The sequence below is a fragment of the Anomaloglossus baeobatrachus genome, chromosome 3 (genome assembly GCF_048569485.1).
Source record: "Anomaloglossus baeobatrachus isolate aAnoBae1 chromosome 3, aAnoBae1.hap1, whole genome shotgun sequence".
NCBI lineage: Eukaryota > Metazoa > Chordata > Amphibia > Anura > Aromobatidae > Anomaloglossus > Anomaloglossus baeobatrachus.
In genome coordinates this window covers 702190370-702212725 of record NC_134355.1, presented here as the reverse complement: position 1 = coordinate 702212725, position 22356 = coordinate 702190370, and positions in this window count along the sequence as shown.

Genomic DNA, 22356 nt, shown 5'->3' with positions numbered 1-22356 from the left:
CAGTAGAGCTTGAGCCACGTGCTCTGCATCTATGGAGGTTAAGGCAACGGCTTCTGGGTAACGGGTGGCAAAGTCTACCAGGGTGAGGATGAATCTTTTTCCACTGCGGCTGGGGATGGCTAAGGGGCCTACTATATCAATGGCAACTCTCTGGAACGGTTCTCCTATCAAGGGCATGGGTTGAAGTGGGGCACGGCATGGGGCTCCCCCCATACGCTGACACACTGGGCAAGAGGCTCTGTATTTTTGCACTTCTTGAGTGACCCTTGGCCAGAAAAAACTACGCAGCAGGCGGGCCCGAGTCTTTTTGGTCCCCATGTGCCCAGCCGCAGGAACATCATGAGCTAAACGCAACAGTTGGGGTCGGTATGGCTGGGGTACCACAAGCTGATGTACACGGGTCCAGGGTTTTTCTGGGCAGGATGCGGGCTTCTCCCGATATAAGAGGCCTTTTTCCCATCTATATACCTCCCCCTGATTTCCTCCCCCAGGTTGGCTTGCCGCACTACGGATAAGCTCTAAGGTGGGGTCTGACAGTTGAGCTTCCCTGAACTCTTTACGATCTATCTCCCCCCAATCAATGGCCACAGTTGGGTCTGATGTACTCACATTTGTTGGCTCTGATGAGGAGGCTGAAGATTGAGGAGTTGGGTTCTCCTCTGATGGGCTGGAAGAAAGACCTGCACCAGGATGGTGTTTGGCTTGGCTGCGGGTGATGGCGGTGACAAACTGGCTGGATAGTCCTTGTCCTAGGTCATTTCCCAAAATTACAGGGGTGGGGAGGCCGTCCATGAGCCCCACTTCAACCTCTCCTTGGTCAGTTCCCCAGTCCAACTGCACTCGTGCCAGAGGGATGTTCGAGCGCTGGCCCCCAGCAAGGATGATGGTCACTTGGCGGCCAGGTAAATGATGTTCTGTGGGAACAATATCTGGGCAGACCAGGGTGATGGAAGATCCCGAGTCTTGAAGTCCCTGAGCCTGTATATCACCGACCTTGACCGTCTGGATGTGGGGATGGAGGTTAGCTGGTGTACGGTGTCCGGCCTGCCGTAGGGTGTGGACTGGATAAACCACTTCCTCAGCTATTGGTGTTTCTCGGGAGTAGCATTCCTCAGGTCTCTTTGGTTCATCTCGGCATATGTTGACTGGTAGACGGGCTCCAGGCATGGGGTCCCGGTTTTGTAGACACTCTTTGGCCATGTGTCCAAGGCGCCCACACGTATAACAGCGCCGTGGGTTAGACAAGTCACCCACCCTGTTGGTAAACCTTTGTCTTGTTGGGGCTTCTGTGGGGTAACGAGTTAGTCCAGCACGTGAGTCTGGGGGTCGCTTGGATCCATGGTTGAGGGACCTATTGGGCCTCCAGCTGGGTCGGTTGGCTGTAAATTCGTCAGCCAATCGCGCTGCTTGCTCTGGGGTGTCGGGCTTCCTGTCAGCTACCCATTCTCGGATTTCCGGGTCCATCTGCACCAGCACCTGTTCAAGCACTATCACATCACGGAGGGCAGCAGCGGAGTGGGCAGCCCGTCCATCGAGCCAGCGATTACAGTGTCGTCGGAGTTGACTGCCAAATTCGACGTACGAGACACCCTGGCGAGACATAGTCCGGAACTTAGTGCGATGTCTCTCGGGTGTTATGGTAAAAAGGGCCAACAAAGTGTCCTTAATAATTCCGTAGTCCAAGCAGTCCTGAGGCCCAAGTGATCGGACAGCCTCCTGGGCCCGGACCGGCAAGCTTGTCCACAGGTATTTGGACCACTCATCTGTGGGCACCTGGTGCATACGCATTAGCATCTCAAAGTTTTGCAAGTGTTCATCTATCTCAGTGCTGGAATCATTAAACACTGGCACATCCCTGTAGCGAAGATGACTTCCTTGGTGGTGGTCTATCCTGGAGGTAGGTGCTGATGGTGAGGAAATTGGAAATCCAAACACAAATTGCAGAACACCAGCCCTCTCTTCCCTTGAAGCTTCAGGCCCCAATGCAGTAAACAATTCCTTGACTCGGTCTGCTTGGGTTTGGTTTGTTTCCAGACTGTCACTGGATCTAGGATGAGATACAGGGTTTACCTCCTCTGATACCACAATGGCAGTGTCCTCATCATCCTCTGCATCATTCTGGGCATCCCAACAGACTAATTTCCGGATCAAGTCTGACCGAGTGTCAGTGTTCCTGTAGTCAATCTTTCGCATCTGGCACAGATCCTGTAGCATCCATTTACTGCTGCGGTCGTAACTCCTCTCTGGTCCTTGTCCCATGGCTGAGCTGGTGGGGTTGGACATGGCAGCGTCCGAAACCTGAATGCCTCCCCTATGGCCTGCTGGGTATGCTTATGTGCCTCCCTGGTTGTTGAGCCCTGGACGATGTCCGAAAACACCAGTCCACTGCAGCTCCCCTGGGTAAACCAGGCTGAGTAGTATCCCACTGCTGCCACCAATTGTGGAGACACGGGGCTCAGTGGGCGCTCTCGTCCACTAAAACCCGCCGCCTTTAGAAAGACAGCGTGGCTCAGGGCTCATCCCAACTGAACGCCGGCCTCCCTAACCGTGGGCGTAACACTACTCAGACAACACAGGGTGAGGGAACCACAATAATTAGACTTTATTGGATCCCCAAACAATTAACAGCACATAACACATAACCAGCAAAACACACAAATGTAACAGGCAACAGAGTCTCACCCTTCCGCTGGCTCACCAGGGATTTAGAATGTCCATGCCTCACAGGTTCCAAGCTGTCTGAGGTCTGCAAAGTCTGTAACAGGTGACTGAACTGTCCCAACCTGAGTGTCCTCCTTAGGTAGTCCTGGTTTGATGATAAAATCCTGGCAGCCGGAGTCGAAATCCCTAGGCTGTGGATATGGTCTCCAACCGGATCCGGAGTCCCTAGATTGAAGCCATAAGATGGCCTGATCCTCCAGTCAGCTCCAAAGAGCTTAGACTGAATCCATCAACCATCAACAACCACTGGTGGCTTAAAGAAGTCCTTTTTATAGCCACAACCTTCCCCTTGGATACACTGCGTCCTCATCGATTGGTTGGACAAGATTGCTTCTCCCATTGGAGGAATTTCAAGCTGCATGGATAATGTTCATTTAAATGATGTGCTTCGAAAGGCTGAGGGTGTACATGTAAACTGGGAGCCACTGACTAGACAATGGCTACTACGGTAATTACATTATCAATACACAACTACAATACAATGGTTACTGGAAATGTCTGGAGAACAATAGTCTAGCTTTCAGTGGCCAACACAATTACATTGAGTCAACAAGAGTCTTGTAAAAACAATGAGGGACTTCTTCCCCATCTATAGACAATCTATCATGCTGTCTGGCTGGATTTTAAGAAACGTTAACCCATGAGAGTCCATGTCGTCACACAGGCGACCACTGGAGGCAGTGAGCTCTTCCTCAATGGAAATCTTCAAGTGGAAACTGGATAAACATATAGCTGGGATGATTTAGGAAAGGCTGCACTCGCAGGGGGTTGGACCTGATGGTCCTTGAGGTCCGTTCAAACTTTACCATTCTTTGAAATGACGCTGACACTGATGGGCTGATGGACAATAGTATGTAATAGGTTTCCAGCCACGAGCGGAGCTCCTACTGACGAGTGTGACATTTATTCTAAGGTGTGTGACTCGCATTGCACTCGGCCCCATGTAAGACAATGCTGCAGATCACATCTGCGAGTTTTTCCTCAGCTCAAATCAGACTGAGGGAAAAAATAGCAGCATGGCGAGTCTCTCATCCCTCACACCCATACATGTCTATGGGTGCAAGTGAAACATCGGACTGCACTCGGATGACATCAAAGTGCAGTGCGATATACGCAAAGAATAACAATGGAGGAGATGGAGAGATCACTCCCTCCCTCACCTCCACAGCAGTGATCTGATCACAGGATAATGACACTCGGCCCATGCTCGCAGCAGATCACATCCCATGCTCTCGCATCGGACGCCATTCACCATGGTGACTGCAGGCTTATTCTATATCCGGGTCCAGAGATCTGGGCCATGTTATTCAGTTCAAATCTTTACAATTTCTAACAAGTGGGTGCGGCTCCCGGGATTCTGAGGGCATGTCACAGTTACATAGGTTGAGTAAAGCCCCCGTCCATCTAGTTCACCTTCCTCCACCAGTTCTACATTTGGTCACTAAGTCATTTAAAACAGACAATGTTGTGCACTGCGGAAATCATCCAGCTCTGATATAAAAACTGTCATAGTGTCGGCCATTACTACCTCCTGTGGTCGGCATGCCACAGTCTGACTGCTCCAACTGTAAAGAACCCTTTCCTATTTAGCTGCCGGAATCGCTTTTCTTCCACTCGCAGTGAGTGCCCCGTGGTCCTTAGTATTGTCTTTGGAAGGAAAAAGTCATGTGCTGTCCTTTATATTGATCACACATGTACAGTGGGTAGGGAAAGTATTCAGACCCCTTTTAATTTTTCACTCTGTTTCATCGCAGCCAATTGGTAAATTCAAAAAAAGTTAATTTTATCTTATGACCATGTGTTATTTCAGTTTTTCTTGTTTAATAAATTTGCAAAAATGCCTAAAGTTCTGTTTACTTCTGTCAAGATGGGGGATGGGGGTGCAGAGTGTACATTAATAAGAAAATAAATGTACCAAATGGCTGCAATGAAACAAAGAGGGAAAAATTTAGGGGGTCTGAATACTTTCCGTACTTGTGAGGGCCTAGGCTATGAATAATAATAATAATCTTTATTTATATAGCGCCAACATATTCCACAGCGGTTTAAAATTTCAGGAGGATCATATACAAGCAAGTAACAGTTATGGAATCAGTGGAATGAATCAATTGTTCGATATAAGAAGATCGTCTGTCTTTGTATAACCATTCCTTAAATGCTATCATGTATACTAGGATGCACAACCTTGAATGTATTATTGAAACTAATTATGCTAAGCTGAACAATGCAGGCATTCAGAAGACCACCTCAAACTGGTCCCTTGAGTGTCAGTAACAAGCTGCTAACGTACGTGCATAGACTTTTGTTTATCTCTAGGTGCCTTATCAAGGACAGTATAGTCATGTAGGAAACTCTAGCCAAATAAGGGAATAAGTGAAACCAAGTTAGATAATTGATTAATAGCAATACAGACGTACTGAGTGAACTGTATAACTGTGTTTTTTTTACAATACACGGGTTAAAAGAGCACTGTGCTTCTCCCAGATAGAGATATGTCTCTGTGTGGTCATTTTTCCTGATTCATATACATCAGCGCAGATCTGATTTGGAATCCTTCTGCACAACCCTGAGAAACCCTCTGGAGGTTTCCCCCACACCGGCGCCCAAAACGTGGGGCCCCCATAAGGAGCACCCTGAAAACCCGGACACCCAGATACCCGGATTACTCGGGCCAGGACTTCTCTCCGCTCCAACCGGACTCATCATCCCACAACCCCGATGTTACATACTGTGTATTCACTGCTGACAAGGTTGTTCTTAGAGAGGAGGGGGTGACAGGCCTTGTGTCCTCACCAGAGTTGAAGGTACCCGATAGGGACTCGGTGGTGGTGCCCGCTGGGGGCCCGGTAGCTCGAATCCCGTCCTGTGGTGTGGATTTCAATTGTCACAAGGTATCCGGAGGATGGATAGTAGGTGGTAAGGCGGCAGCAGTTGGATATAGTTGGTTAGACTGACACGATCAGTAGTTTGAGGATGCGGGGGGGACACCCGTGATCGAAGACAGGGAATTAGGACAATAAATTGGTACAGCTGACCAAGTCCGGAAGACAGGACATTCTTGTATGTGACATTTTTGTACGTACGTCCTCCTTTCACGGGAAACCTTTGTTTTTACTTAGCTGAGGGAGCTAGAGTAAGAGTGGAACGCCCCAGTGACAGCCGGACTGTAGTGTGCACCATATAGTCTTGAATTAGTGTAATCCAACTGCTGCTAAGATAGCAACAATGTTTAAGTAAAGAAAGAAGAAAGTTGAGAGGCCGAAAGGTTCGCAGAACATTATAGAATTAGTGACAGACAGAGAGGGAAAGAAAGTTGTGCGCCATGCCTCAGATTTTTAGGGTGTTAGGTTTGGCCAGGAGCGGACGGTTACAGCCATCACAATGGAATGCGGCGCTGAAGGGAAAGAGAGGAAAGCTGAAAGATAAAGGATTGTGGGAAGATGCACAAGAGTTTGGTAAAGTAGCACAGATGTTGCAGTCAGAAGGATACATTGAAATAGAAGAAGGTGCAGGAGGAGATGCTGTGTTTTATTATATGTTGCCTAAATCAAAAAGCAGTGCAAATGAACATGTGGAGTGTTTTGTTGCTACTACTGCTCCGCTACCCCCACTCAACCTCAAGGTTGTTATTAGACACGGCAGTACCCCAAACAGGAGACCCCATGAAACCCACCATGGTGACACCCCCCATCCCAGCTCTTTCCTTCTCGGACACCATGTGCCTCCTCCCGGGTGCCCCTTCTTCCCCCAGGACACATGGTGAACCCTACTCTGAGCAATCCCGGACCCATCCAGTGGTCTCCAATTCGCGATATGCCCAGATACTCACTAAACTCTTGGGGGCTCAGGTTTTGTTCAGGATAGGCACGGGAGATTTGTTGACGCAGGAGACAGGGGTGTATGTTAAACTGGCTAATTCAAACCTACATTATGTTGGGGGACTAACCCGGGAAATGGTTTTACAAGGTGGTTAGACAATTCAGGAAGAATCAGAGGAATATGTTGGACAACCTGGTGAGAATAGAGAGTTTACGAGTACAAAATTTGTTACTTTGAATTCCTGAAGTGTAGACCCCTAAGGCTATGTGCGCACGTCTGCGTTCTACACCGCAATGTTTTAGTCACTGTTTTTGCGTTTCAAAATGCAGCCGAAAATCTGCGTTTTGAATGCATTGTGAATGCAGAATTGTTGCAGAATTCATGCGTTCTGGATGCTTGCTCTGCCATAGACAGAGTGGGAAAAGCTTCCAGAATGCACAAAAGAAGTGACATGTTGTTTTTTAGAACACAGCGTTTTGGCAAAATATTTCAGCATGCAAAACGCTGTGTTCTAAAACGCAACGTGCAGATGGAATTTGCACAATCTTCATAGATTATGCTGGGGACATAGGATGCGTGCTTTTATGCTGCAGTGCAATAGGCAGCGTAAAAGCATGCACAACGCAGACGTGCGCACACAGTCTTATTGTATGATGCTGCATAGGAAACATGTATAAATGTAGGCTTTTATAGAATAGTAGCCAATCGCAAAGCGCATAAATGCATAATAATGTAGACACTCCCAGTATACACCCAGCTTAGCCAGGCTTCTCTCAATGGGTTTTTTTGTTTTAAAGTTTAAACCCCATCCCCTTTAAACGTTTTTTGTTTTTTTTTCTTTTTAGGGGGGGGGGAAGAGGTGTCTTCTGGCATAAACGGCTAAAACATTTGAATAAGTATAAAATAGTATATTTGCTTCCTCAGCTGTCCAATAAGTATAAGTCAGATACAAATAAGTGAAAATTTTGAAAAATTGGTGTATTAATAGCCCAGCAGCATTATATCTTAAAAATAAAAAAAAAAGAATAAAGGCAGGTAAATACATATCTTTGTACCGTGTTAGCGAATCTAAAAACCTTAAAAGATTTACCCCAATGATGTTAGAAGGTATTATATCCATTTGTGAAAGAATAAAAAAAAAGATCCAACAGAGATGTGTATTATGGAGAGCAAAAGTTCCAAAGCCATTTGTCTCAGACTTTAAAACAGAGGAAGAAGAGGTTTTTTTCCTTCACTGACTCCTAGCTCTTCTACTCTAAGAGAAGAATGGAATGTGGCCCCTTCCAACTGGTGAAGCGAGCTTTGTTTAACACTTAAGAGCTCAGGTTTTCACAAATGAAATTATTAATAGTTTGTATTTCTTTTCCTGCTCATACTCGAATGATTGAATTCATTTTGCAGGGAAAATTAGATTTCTTGAGATATGCGAATTAGGTTTTTTTGTGGTGATTTATTTGGACAATATATTTTTATTTTGTGTCTCTGCATACAGACTGCCAGTATTTTATTAATATTTTGGCTTTCCTTTCTTTCATGGATATTAGTGTACAGTATATACGAACCGTGTTATCTATTGTAAGGTTTCAAAATTCCCCAGCAATGTATATTGTTGTAGAGATATGGGTTATATCTAGTGCTTGTCTTGTTTGAGTTTTTTAGTAATTTATTGTCTGCTGTCTTATTTTTCTTTTAGAGAGTAGCAGCATAAAACTGTGAACTTTGCTAGATTGGTATACAAAAAAAAGGGGGAAAAGAAGTTATCTATTATATTCTCTAGCAGTAGAGGGTGCAGCAGACATATTAGACTAACTCTGAAGCTGGCCCTTCCCCCGCAACAGTCATATTTACTGGACTACTATGAAACATGTCTGCTAACTGAAACAGGAAAATCTTGTCCTACACATTATTTATTTATTTAGTATTTTCAACCATGTAAAGTATAGATTGACCACTAACTGTATCATGGTCAGAGTTAAAGTTATAAGAATGATCTGTTGCATATTTTTAGTTTTTGTTTTCATAGATGAAACAAGATGTTGGTCGATTCTATACTGGATATGCTACGGTTTACACAACATGAGGTAATCAAAATTTGAACCACTCCCTCCCCTCCTATCGGTACAGGAGGCACTGAGGTATTGATGCCCTCTCTGGATGGGTAGAACAGAAGTGGGTAAGGGTACTTTCACACTTGCGTTTTTTTTCCTTCCGTCACAATCCGCCCTTTTGGAAATATTTCCCATAGACTTGTATGGATGACGGATTGTGCCAAAAGGACCTGCGTTGCTTCCGCTGGGCGACGCTCCGTTGCTTCCGCCCTGCGGGAGGAACGCAGCATGTAACTTTTTTTGAGCAGCGGAATCCTTGGGATTTCACTGCGCAAGCTCTCTCTGGCTTCCTGCACCCGTAACCAAGGTAAATATCGGGTAACCAAGCAAAGTGCTTTGCCTAGTTACCCGATACAGTTAGGTCCAGAAATATTTGGACAGTGACACAATTTTCGCGAGTTGGGCTCTGCATGCCACCACATTGGATTTGAAATGAAATCTCTACAACAGAATTCAAGTGCAGATTGTAACGTTTAATTTGAAGGTTTGAACAAAAATATCTGATAGAAATTGTAGGAATTGTCACATTTCTTTACAAACACTCCACATTTTAGGAGGTCAAAAGTAATTGGACAAATAAACCAAACCCAAACAAAATATTTTTATTTTCAATATTTTGTTGCGAATCCTTTGGAGGCAATCACTGCCTTAAGTCTGGAACCCATGGACATCACCAAACGCTGGGTTTCCTCCTTCTTAATGCTTTGCCAGGCCTTTACAGCCGCAGCCTTCAGGTCTTGCTTGTTTGTGGGTCTTTCCGTCTTAAGTCTGGATTTGAGCAAGTGAAATGCATGCTCAATTGGGTTAAGATCTGGTGATTGACTTGGCCATTGCAGAATGTTCCACTTTTTTGCACTCATGAACTCCTGGGTAGCTTTGGCTGTATGCTTGGGGTCATTGTCCATCTGTACTATGAAGCGCCGTCCGATCAACTTTGCGGCATTTGGCTGAATCTGGGCTGAAAGTATATCCCGGTACACTTCAGAATTTATCCGGCTGCTCTTGTCTGCTGTTATGTCATCAATAAACACAAGTGACCTAGTGCCATTGAAAGCCATGCATGCCCATGCCATCACGTTGCCTCCACCATGTTTTACAGAGGATGTGGTGTGCCTTGGATCATGTGCCGTTCCCTTTCTTCTCCACACTTTTTTCTTCCCATCATTCTGGTACAGGTTGATCTTTGTCTCATCTGTCCATAGAATACTTTTCCAGAACTGAGCTGGCTTCATGAGGTGTTTTTCAGCAAATTTAACTCTGGCCTGTCTATTTTTGGAATTGATGAATGGTTTGCATCTAGATGTGAACCCTTTGTATTTACTTTCATGGAGTCTTCTCTTTACTGTTGACTTAGAGACAGATACACCTACTTCACTGAGAGTGTTCTGGACTTCAGTTGATGTTGTGAACGGGTTCCTCTTTACCAAAGAAAGTATGCGGCGATCATCCACCACTGTTGTCATCCGTGGACGCCCAGGCCTTTTTGAGTTCCCAAGCTCACCAGTCAATTCCTTTTTTCTCAGAATGTACCCGACTGTTGATTTTGCTACTCCAAGCATGTCTGATGGATTTTTTCTTTTTTTTCAGCCTCAGGATGTTCTGCTTCACCTCAATTGAGAGTTCCTTAGATCGCATGTTGTCTGGTCACAGCAACAGCTTCCAAATGCAAAACCACACACCTGTAATCAACCCCAGACCTTTTAACTACTTCATTGATTACAGGTTAACGAGGGAGACGCCTTCAGAGTTAATTGCAGCCCTTAGAGTCCCTTGTCCAATTACTTTTGGTCCCTTGAAAAAGAGGAGGCTATGCATTACAGAGCTATGATTCCTAAACCCTTTCTCCGATTTGGATGTGAAAACTCTCATATTGCAGCTGGGAGTGTGCACTTTCAGCCCATATTATATATAGAATTGTATTTCTGAACATGTTTTTGTAAACAGCTAAAATAACAAAACTTGTGTCACTGTCCAAATATTTCTGGCCCTGACTGTATTTACCCTGGCTACGTGTGCAGGGAGCCCGACACTTCCCCGCTTAGCTCCGCCCCCTCCCGGACTCCACTCCGCATGTACACACACACGCGCACACACGCACACACGCATGCACCTGTCTTCAGCGCCATGGCCCCGCTCTGCTCCACCCACCCCGCACTCCGCCCCCCGCACACATTCTCGACGGCCGAGCGATCAGCTGATCACCTGGCGACCGGCTGCTGGGAGCGATCAGCTGATCACCCGGCGACCGGCTGCTGGAAGCGATCAGCTGATCACCCGGCGACCGGCTGCTGGGAGCGATCAGCTGATCACCCGGCGACCGGCTGCTGGGAGCGATCAGCTGATCACCCGGCGACCGGCTGCTGGGAGCGATCAGCTGATCGTTCACAATAGTCTGCCGCCAGTAAAACTGTAAAAAAAAAAACAAACAAAAAAACCCCAAAACTGATTCCGTTGTTTTGCAGCATCCGTTGCATCCGTTGTGCCACTATATGCAACACATCCGTTGCATCCGTCACACAACGCAATGCAACGGATGCCGTTCAACGCAAGTGTGAAACTAGCCAAAGATGGTCAAATGTGTATGTAAGATGTAGATCTTTCCTGTTGTCAAATGAGCCAGGTATACTGAGGATAATAGGAGAATTAATAATTTCATCAATCCCATTATATAGTATTAAAGGATGAATCCATATAGGAAGCAAAATATCCACCATATAAGCATATGAAAGATAGGAGAAACAGTGGTGGATTTGGGAAGTTAAAAAATATGTCAACTTTATTAATAGCGGTTTAAAAATTTACATATAGTAAGAGCATAGGACATGCAGCAGGATATGCATACAAAACACTGAACAAATAACATATAAGACTGACAATATCCAAAGATATTACAGAGTATATATTAATCAAGGAGAAATCTCCATTTCACATAGACTGCAAACTTGCATGAAATAGAAAATGTGTCACAATGGCATGGACCAAATAATTAGAGCAAAGTCAAAAGACTAAATGCTTATAAAAGTAAAGTCAGTTCAAATGCCATATGGTATAGGAAGAGAAGCAGCAGTCTGCCCCCTGCAGGGTTTAAGTAGAAATGAACCGTTTGAGTATAAGTATTGATAAGAAAGTACAATTAAGTTCAAGAATATACAAGTCATACAAACCGGTTCAAAAAAGTATCCCTGCAGGGGGTGACTGCCGTAGGCCACCCAACGCGCGTTTCACGTGTCTAAGTGCTCGCTTTGTCAAGGGGGATAAACGCCAGTGAGTTGTAATGGCCCTTTAAAGCACGCGACGTAGGTCACGCGCTTCAGAAGGGCCAATCAGTGGGCGCTTGCGGGCGCATGCGCGCACAGCCTGGAAGCCATACACTCGCATCCGTGGCGTCAGAACACAGCGCGCCCACCCGGCAACCAGGACGCGTCACTAAGGTTACCGGGCATGCGCACCAGATCCTGGGTGACGCCAGAGAGGCAAGGGAGGGACATTCGTGGCGGTGAGCGCATGCGCTCCTCCACTGAGGTATAAACAGCATATTTATAACCGTGAAAAAGTCTAAATAGACATAGAATAATGAAATGCCGAAACTCCAATAGGTTAGAAGGAGGAATCTTCAAGTCCCACTGTGGGTAATGATGTGAAGACAAATTTCGATTCTTGAAGTATACGTTATACTATGCAAAGATGCATTCATAGATAGGATGCTGTCAATATATAAATAAAAGAACAAATAAATATATGTTTTATAAAGCCAGTGCTAATATATATCACATTGTGGATAGTCTATATAATCACAATGCAGAGCATGCATATTTATATCTCTCTTATAGATTTATGGTTAATATTGGAGGGTCAGAAAAAAGAGAGCACACAGGTAGAGCCATCATAAGAACAATTTAGGAAAACATTACAGAGTACTAAGACTATATTAGAAGGATGAGGAGAGGATCTTATTCTTATCCTTGAATATATTTACAGAAAGGAGGCGAAACTCAGACTTTCATTCAGTCCATTTGGTACCTGGGTCCCCAAGGTCACTATCCAAAATGCCTCCCTCTGGGCAAGAATCTTTTTAAGGTTGCCACCTCTGATGCCACCTTTTATTAGGTCAATGCCTTTTATTTTGAGGGATTTAGGGTCACAATTGTGATAATCTCTAAAATGACGGGGTATGGTTTTCAAGGTTGTAACATCCTGTACGGTTTTGGCTGCGCAAACATCTCGTACGTGCTCTCTAACCCGCACTTTTAATTCCCTGGATGTTAACCCAATATAGGTCTTGGGACAGTCACAGGTAGCATGATATATCACATGTGTACTTTTACATGTGATGTAATTTTTAATGAAAAAAGTGCGTGTACCATCTACTGTATTAAATGAGTTAGCACGTAGAATGTTGGCGCATGCCAGGCACTGACCACAAGGATAGCAGCCTTGTAAGGGTTTCCCAGGACCAAAAGGGCTGACAATTTTGGGTATATAGTGACTCTGGGTTAGTAAGTCCCCTAAATTCTTGCTCCTCCTTGAGGTCATCAAGGGTCTATCAGACAGATACGGTTTCAAGGAGGGTTCCATTTTGAGGATTGGCCAGTGTCTGTTTAAAACCATTCTCATGGTAGACCACTCATGATTGAATGTTGATATAAATCGGATATTCTCGTCTTATATGTTATTTGTTCAGTGTTTTGTATGCATATCCTGCTGCATGTCCTATGCTCTTACTATATGTAAATTTTTAAACCGCTATTAATAAAGTTGACATATTTTTTAACTTCCCAAATCCACCACTGTTTCTCCTATCTTTCATACTGAGGATAATGTCTAGACCTGAGATGACTGTGATGGAGCCAGAGGAGATCCCCGCACAGGTGCAGCTGACAAAGAAGCAGTGAACGGGCCTAGAGTTAAGAGTCCTTTACCAATGCAGACCAGTACCATACCTCGGTGGCACCTGTCACGTCCGTGACATTTGTCACTCCTTGGGTTCTTAAATCCCTATAGGAACAAGCGATTCAACAAGGAATGGAGTGTGACATGCAGGGAGCCCAGCTGACTGAGGAAGGTTTGTGGATAAAGGGTGCTAAGCTTTCCCTGCCATGAGATTTCTTCTCATTGATGGCCCAGGTAACCTATGAACCAACATCTGTGAAAGACAGTTATCAGTGTGTGCTTTGGTGACATCAGGGTTCAGTACTCAGGTGGGCAGACTCACCCAGTCTTGTAAAACATCTCTTTAAAACAAAGTGGAAAAAAAACTGTAAAGAGTCCGCAGAAACATACCCTGCATCTTCTCTACCCATTTCAGAGACTGCAGATTGATTATAGATGTATATGATGAGCAGCTTTTATGCAAGTTTGTGCGTGTTGTGTAAATTTCTTTCCAGGTTTGGTCAGATAAGAGAAACTGTGGAAAAAGAAGCGCAATAGGGTCTTACCCCAATATATACAGGGTGAGGAAATTAGCAATACTACTCACCAAAAGGGGTTGTGAAAGTCACAACTCCTATAACACCATGTTAACTCCAAGCCACGGCAGCGGTCCCCATAAGGCAGATAACAGAGAGCAGTAGAGATGATCAAATCTCTTTGATGTTCTTTGCCAGTTTGTCCTGAGGAAGGGAGCTGTGTCATCTAAAATGCGTAGACCTGTACATGAAATAAAGCAACATTAATCTTAAGCTTTCATGATCTGTTGGTCATTGGCGCGGCTTTGAAACCCACCTCTACTGCTCTCTGTTATCAGGTTTGGTCAGAGGCATTCCAGTGCAGAAAACAACGTTATTGCTGAAAAACACATGATGGAGGTGGTATGTAAAAATGGGTTTACAGAAGTAAAAAAAAAGTGTATATTTTATAGAAAGGTGGAAACTGGCAAGTTGTGAATCAAATGCGTGTTTGTTTTCTTTTCGTAATTAACAGGTCTATTTGTAAGATATTTTCTGGTTTAACACAGGCATGTACAATTTTTATTTGATTGACTAAACAGTGTGATAAATAGGTGTATTTTCCAATTCCAGATCTTAAATCAGAGCTAGTAGCATATGGTCTTCAGTCAGGGTACTGATTGATCTTAAAAGGACAAGCGAGAAAGAGCCATGAGTCAAGACTAGATGAGTTGATCCAGCTTCTTCCAACCACAGAAATTTTGATGAAGCTCGAAGTCAGGACAACATGGATTCATGCCTCGCATTGCAGAAGCGTCGATCCACCGAAGCTGCCCTGAGCATCTTGCTTGTATTTATCCTTTTCAAAAGACCTGTACAGTCTCAGGCCACAATTGCCAAAACAGGGAGAACAGAGGACTTAGAGAACCTTGAGACATGGGAAAGTCCAACTACAAAGGGCGAGGACTCGCCTAGGAGTCCTTGGTCTCAAACCGGTGAAGAAACCCTTTCCCCTCTCCGCCCATGCCTCAACATTCAGTCAGGCAGGTTTTCCCAACAGATCTTTCTTCCTAAAGGGTGCTTTACATGCTGCAACATCGCTACCGATATATCGTCGGGGTCACGTCGTTAGTGACGCACATCTGGCGCCGTTAGAGACATCGCAGCGTGTGACAACAATGAGCGACGATCAACGAGCACAACAACGTGAAAAAACGTTGCTCGTTGACATGTTCATTTCCTTAATGTCGTTGTTGCTGCAGGTATGATGTTGTTCGTCGTTCCTGCGGCAGCACACATCGCTATGTGTGACACCGCAGGAACGACGAACATCTCCTTACCTGTGTCCACCGGCAATGAGGAAGGAAGGAGGTGGGCGGTATGTTCCGGCCGCTCATCTCTGCCCCTCCTCTGCTTAGTGACGCCGCAGTGACGTCGCTATGATGCCGAATGCACCTCCCCCTTGAAGGAGGGATTGTTCGGTGGTCACAGCAGCGTCGCTGTAAAGGTATGTGCATGTGATGCTGCCGTAGCGATAATGTTCGCTACGGCAGTGATCACCAAATGTAGCAAGAACGACGGGGGCGGGTGCTATCACGCACGACATCGCTAGTGATGTCGCAGCGTGTAAAGCACCCTTAAGGGAACATAGTACTTTTAGTATTCGGAAATGGCAGAAGTAATCCCTCGATTTTAGATAAAGGCAGACAGATAATCTTATTAAAGGGGGACTGTGAGGGCCTAGGCTATGAATCAATTGTCCGATATAATATCGTCTGTCTTTGTATAACCATTGCTGAAATGCTATCATGTATACTAGGATGCACAACCTGAAATGTATTATTGAAACTAATTATGCTAAGCTGAACAATGCAGGCACTCAGGAGACCACCTCAAACTGGTTCCTTGAGTGTCAGTAACAAGCTGCTGACATACGTGCATAGACTTTTGCTTATCTCCAGGTGCCTTATCAAGGACAGTATAGTCATGTAAGAAACTCTAGCCAAATAAGGGAATAAGTAAAACCATGTACTGCGTGAACTGTAAAACTGTTGGTTGTTTTTTTTACAATACACGGGTTAGAAGAGCACTGTGCTTCTCCCAGATAGAGATACGTCTCTGTGTGGTCATTTTTCCTGATTAATATACATTTGCGCAGCTCTGATTTGGAATCCTCCTCTGCGACTCTGAGAGACCCCCTGGAGGTCTCCCCCAACATACCCACAGTATTTATACATATAATGAGATCTCCTCTGAGACGACATCTTTCCACCTCTCATCACACAGGCGGCCTCCATTACTCGTCATACGGGCGGCCTCCATTACTCGTCATACGGGCGGCTTCCATTCCTTGTAGTAGTCTAGTTAGCCGCCTTTGAACTGACTAACTTCTGAATGTCCTTTTTAATATGTGGAGCACAAAACTGGATCTCATATTCCAGATGTGGCCTTACAAGTGATTTATAGAGGGGTAACAATACGTTGGGATCACACGATCTAATTTGTCTTTTTATACATGCTAAAATCTTGTTTGCGTTTGCAGCTGCTGACTGACATTGAGTGCTGCTGCTCTTACTTGTACCCAGAATCCCCCGGTCTTTCTCCTGTTCTGCAGTCCAGAGGTTACTTCTATTTAATATATACGCAGTTATAGGATTACTCCTTCCTCGGTGCATTACTTTACATTTATCACTAGCTCCTCTGTCCAGTGAGTGCCCATTCTCACATCTTATCCAGATCGTTTTGTAATATTTTACGATCAAGGTCAGTTATTAGTTTCCTACATAGTTTGGTGTCGTCGGCAAAGACTAAAGGCTGCTTTACACGAGACGATCTATCGTGCGATAGATCGTCGGGGGTCACGGTTTTTGTGACGCACATCCGGCATAGTTTGCGACGTCGGGCTGTGTGACACCTCCGAGCGACACAGTATCGCACACAAATCGTGAGTTGTGTACTCGTCGCTCGGTTTCATAATCTTGTTTAATTAAAATGGCGCTGGTTGCTCATCGTTCCCGGGGTAGCACACGACGCTCCGTCTGACACCCCGGGAACGATGAACAGCAGCTTACCTCCGTCCGCAGCACCCGCCAGCTATGTTGAAGAAGGAGGTGGGCAGGATGTTTACATCCCGCTCATCTCCACCCCTCCGCTTCTATTGGCCGGTCGCCACGTGACGTCGCTGTGACGCCGAACGTCCCTCCCACTTCAGGAAGTGGACGTTCGTCGCCCACAGCGAGGTCGTCCAGAAGGTAAGTATGTGTGACGGGGGTTAAACGAGTTTGTGCGCCACGGGCAGCGATTTGCCCGTGACGCAAAAACGATGGGGGCGGGTACGATCGATTGTGAAATCGCACAATCGGTCATCCCGTGTAAAGCAGCCTTAACACTTTACTATCAATCCCATCCACAAGGTCATTAATAAAGAGATTAAAAAGAATCGGTCTTAGCACAGATCACTGCAGTCCCCAGTGCGCCCAGTAGAGATCCCAGCGGCCCCCAGTGCGCCCAGTACGGATCCCAGCGGCGCCCAGTACGGATCCCAGCGGCGCCCAGTACAGATCCCTGCGGCCCCCAGCGGCACCCAGTACAGATCCCTGCGCCCCCCAGCGGCGCCCAGTACAGATCCCTGCGGCCCCCAGCGGCGCCCAGTACAGATCCCTGCGGCCCCCAGTACAGATCCCTGCAGCCCCCAGCGGCCCCCAGTACAGATCCCTGCGGCCCCCAGTACAGATCCCTGCGGCCCCCAGCGGTGCCCAGTACAGATCCCTGCGGCGCCCAGTACAGATCCCTGCGGGCCCCACCGGCGCACAGTACAGATCCCTGTGCCCCCCAGCGGCGCCCAGTACAGATCCCTGCGGCCCCCAGCGGCGCCCAGTACAGATAACTGCGGCCCCCAGCGGCGCCCAGTACAGATCCCTGCGGCCCCCAGTACAGATCCCTGCGGCCCCCAGCGGCGCCCAGTACAGATCCCTGCGGCCCCCAGTACAGATCCCTGCGGCCCCCAGCGGCGCCCAGTACAGATCCCTGCGGCCCCCAGTACAGATCCCTGCGGCCCCCAGCGGCGCCCAGTACAGATCCCTGCGGCGCCCAGTACAGATCCCTGCGGCCCCCAGCGGCGCCCAGTACAGATCCCTGCGGCGCCCAGTACAGATCCCTGCGGCCCCCAGTACAGATCCCTGTGGCGCCCAGTACAGATCCCTGCGGCGCCCAGTACAGATCCCTGCGGCCCCCAGTACAGATCCCTGCGGCCCCCAGTACAGATCCCTGCGGCGCCCAGTACAGATCCCTGCTGCCCCCAGCGGCCCCCAGTACAGATCCCTGCGGCCTCCAGTACAGATCCCTGCGGCCCCCAGTACAGATCCCTGCGGCCCCCAGCGGCACCCAGTACAGATCCCTGCAGCCCCCAGTACAGATCCCTGCGGCCCCCAGTACAGATCCCTGCGGCCCCCAGTACAGATCCTTGCGGCCCCCAGCGGCGCCCAGTACAGATCCCTGCGGCGCCCAGTACAGATCCCTGCGGCCCCCAGCGGCGCCCAGTACAGATCCCTGCGGCGCCCAGTACAGATCCCTGCGGCCCCCAGTACAGATCCCTGCGGCCCCCAGTACAGATCCCTGCGGCGCCCAGTACAGATCCCTGCGGCCCCCAGTACAGATCCCTGCGGCGCCCAGTACAGATCCCTGCTGCCCCCAGCGGCGCCCAGTACAGATCCCTGCGGCCCCCAGTACAGATCCCTGCGGCCCCCAGTACAGATCCCTGCGGCCCCCAGTACAGATCCCGGCGGCCCCCAGTACAGATCCCGGCGGCCCCCAGTACAGATCCCGGCGGCCCCCAGTACAGATCCCGGCGGCCCCCAGTACAGATCCCGGCGCCCCCCAGTACAGATCCCGGCGGCCCCCAGTGCGCCCAGTACAGATCCCGGCGGCCCCCAGTGCGCCCAGTACAGATCCCGGCGGCCCCCAGTGCGCCCAGTACAGATCACTGCGGCCCCTAGTGCGCCCAGTACAGATCCCTGCGGCCCCCAGTGCGCCCAGTACAGATCCCTGCGGCCCCCAGTGCGCCCAGTACAGATCCCTGCGGCCCCCAGTGCGCCCAGTACAGATCCCTGCGGCCCCCAGTGCGCCCAGTACAGATCCCTGCGGCCCCCAGTCCGCCCAATACAGATCCCTGCACTCCCCACTGCTCCCAGTACAGATCCCTGCGGTCCCCACTTCTCCCAGTACAGATCCCTGCGGCCCCCACTGCTCCCAGTACAGATCCCTGCGGCCCCCACTGCGCCCAGTACAGATCCTTGCGGCCCCCACTGCGCCCAGTACAGATCCCTGCGGCCCCCACTGCGCCCAGTACAGATCCCTGCGGCCCCCACTGCGCCCAGTACAGATCCCTGCGGCCCCCACTGCTGACTATGGCCCATTTAGAGAATGTAGCATTTATGACTATTCTTGGTTTCCTCTTTTAGCTAATCCCTTACCCATCTGCTTATAGTTTCCCCTAGACCCAGTTTCTGGAGTTCAGTGTTCTTATGCGGCACCCAGGCTAGATGAAGAGGAGCGCCAGCCAGCGTCCCCCAGCACAGCATATGCCCTCCAGTGCTGTATGCTCCCCCTCCAGAGCTGTATGTGCTCCCCCAAGCTGTATGGGCCTTCCCTCCTGAGGTGTAAGTGACCACCTAGAGCTGTATGGGCCCCCCAGAATTATAGGGACCCTCCTAGAACAGTATGGCCCCCCAGAGCTGTATGTGCTGCCCTCCCAGAACTGTATGTGCTTCCCCCCCAGATTCATATGTGTGGCCCCCCCAGAGCTCTGTGACACCCACCCCAGTAATGTGTATGCCCCTTAGAGCTGTATGAGCTGCCCCCCATATGTCACGCTCCCCGGGTCCCCTGTGCTGCCCCCCGGCTCACCTGTCACGCTCCCCGCTCTCCAGCACCCCTTGCCAGCGCGTCCCCAGCGTCCTGGTCCCCGCACCCGGCGTCCGTCGGCTTCACAGCCCCATCCTGGCCCTGCTGCTTCCTCCTCGCAGCTTCCTGCTCTGGCTTCTGGCACTCGGGCAGCGCGCATGCGCATTAGGGCGCGCGCGCGGTCATTGACCCTTTCTTAAAGGGCCAGCGTCCATTAACAGGAAATGATGCAAAACAGGTACAGGGTATAAAGGGGGTTTATGTCCAAGGGGGCGGGGCCTGATCTTCGTGTTTCTTAAGCTAGGAGTCAGGTCTCCTGGTGTATATGTGTATATACTCACCTATCTCTCTTGTAGAGCCGTGCCTGCCTCGCCATCCGGTCCAGACCGAATCCCGAACCCCGAACGCAGTCCATCTGCCATCCTGACAGTCCGTACCATCTCGGATCCCTGCGGTGACCTGTCATCTCGCTCCAAAGGTTCCGGACCCCGCCTGACATCTTCTCGGCTTCCGAACCTGAGCTGCGTCACCCGGACTACCACCAGTGACTCCGTAGTCCCAGGGACTTCTCCGTTATACTCCTGTGCACGGACTGTTCTGCTGCCTATAGTGCTCCAGCTACCGGACCCCTTACCACCATCTAGGAGTTCGGCCCAGTGGATCCACCTCCTGGGTCTGCCCGTCCACCTGGCCCTGACAGTAAGATCAGGCCATGGATCCCGCTGCAGCACTAGCAGCCGTACAGGAGGAACTCCAACGCCAGCGAGAAACTCAGACCCGCATGCTGCAATTTATGTCTTCTGTGGACGCCCGCCTGAACACGCTACAAGCGGCAGTCACGACTTCAGCATCCCGGGCCTCCACTAGTCAAGCCATGGCTCCAGCTCCCGTGGCGACTTCGTCAGATACTTCCGGACTTCGTTTGGCCTCACCACCCCGGTACGCCGGAGACCCCAAGACCTGCAGGGGATTCTTAAACCAATGCTCCCTCCATTTCACGCAGCTGCCGCATTTGTTTGCCTCTGATCAAGCCAAGGTCGCCTTCATCATGTCCCATCTAGAGGGTGAGGCACTGGCGTGGATGAACCCCTTGTGGGAGAAGGGGGATCCTGTGACCACGAACATCCAGGACTTCCTGCAGGCATTCCGTGGCACCTTTGATGAGCCCGGACGCGCCTCCGCGTCTGCTTCGTCTCTTCTCCGGTTGCGTCAGGGGACTCTGACGGTGGGCCAATACGCAATCCGGTTTCGCACCTTGGCTTCGGAACTCGGGTGGAACAACGAGGCCTTAACCGCCGCCTTCTGGGAAGGACTCTCGGGGCGAATTAAAGATGAGCTGGCGGGTCGTGACGTACCGACCACCCTGGATGCCCTGATTACCCTAGCGACTCGAGTGGACATCCGCTTTCAGGAGCGATCCAAGGAAGTGTCCCGTGAGAGACGTCCGGTACGGCATTCCTCTCCTCCGCAGAAGCCCTCCGTACTTCAGTCATCAACAGCTGGGGTCCCCGTCCACGAGCCCATGCAGATTGACAGAGTGCGGCAGTCTGAACAACGTAGAGCTGAGCGGCTCGCCAAGGGCCTCTGCTTTTACTGCGGAGAGGACACACACCTGCTACGCTCCTGTCCTGAGAGGCCGGGAAACTCCAAAGCCTAGGGTTGGTAGGAGAGGCCACCCTAGGTGCTGGGACTCTCTCAGACCCGGTTACATGGACTGTGCAAGTGACAACGGGAGAGACGCGGTTCACGGCTGAGGCATACCTCGATTCCGGGGCAGCAGGCAATTTCATCCAGCAGGCCACGGTGGACAAGTACCAGGTGCCTGTTACTCCACCTGACAAGCCCCTCGTGATTGCCTCTGTGGATGGGAGACCCCTCTCTGACACCATCTCCTGGATCACCAAGCCGGTGGAACTGCGTATCGGTGCCTTGCACACCGAGAACATCGCTCTCTACGTCCTCCCACACATGTCCCATCAAATCCTGCTGGGACTTCCCTGGTTGCGGACACACGAACCATCAGTCAGCTGGGGCACTGGCGAAATCACCCGATGGGGCTCTTCGTGCCATGAGAAGTGCCTGAAGACCATACAACCCATCCGACGACCTCCGGTTCCAGAGAACCTACCGGGGCTGCCCTCGGCCTATTGGTCCTTTGCAGACGTCTTTGATAAAAAGGAATCCGAGGTACTTCCGCCACATCGTCCCTACGATTGTGCCATCGACCTGCTCCCTGGAACTACACCACCTCGAGGACGGATATATCCATTGTCTCCAGCCGAAACAAGGGCCATGTCTACTTACATCACAGAGAGCCTGGCAAGGGGATTCATCCGGAGATCCTCCTCTCCTGCTGGAGCAGGTTTCTTCTTTGTCAAGAAGAAAGAGGGCGACTTACGCCCATGCATAGACTACCGGGGTTT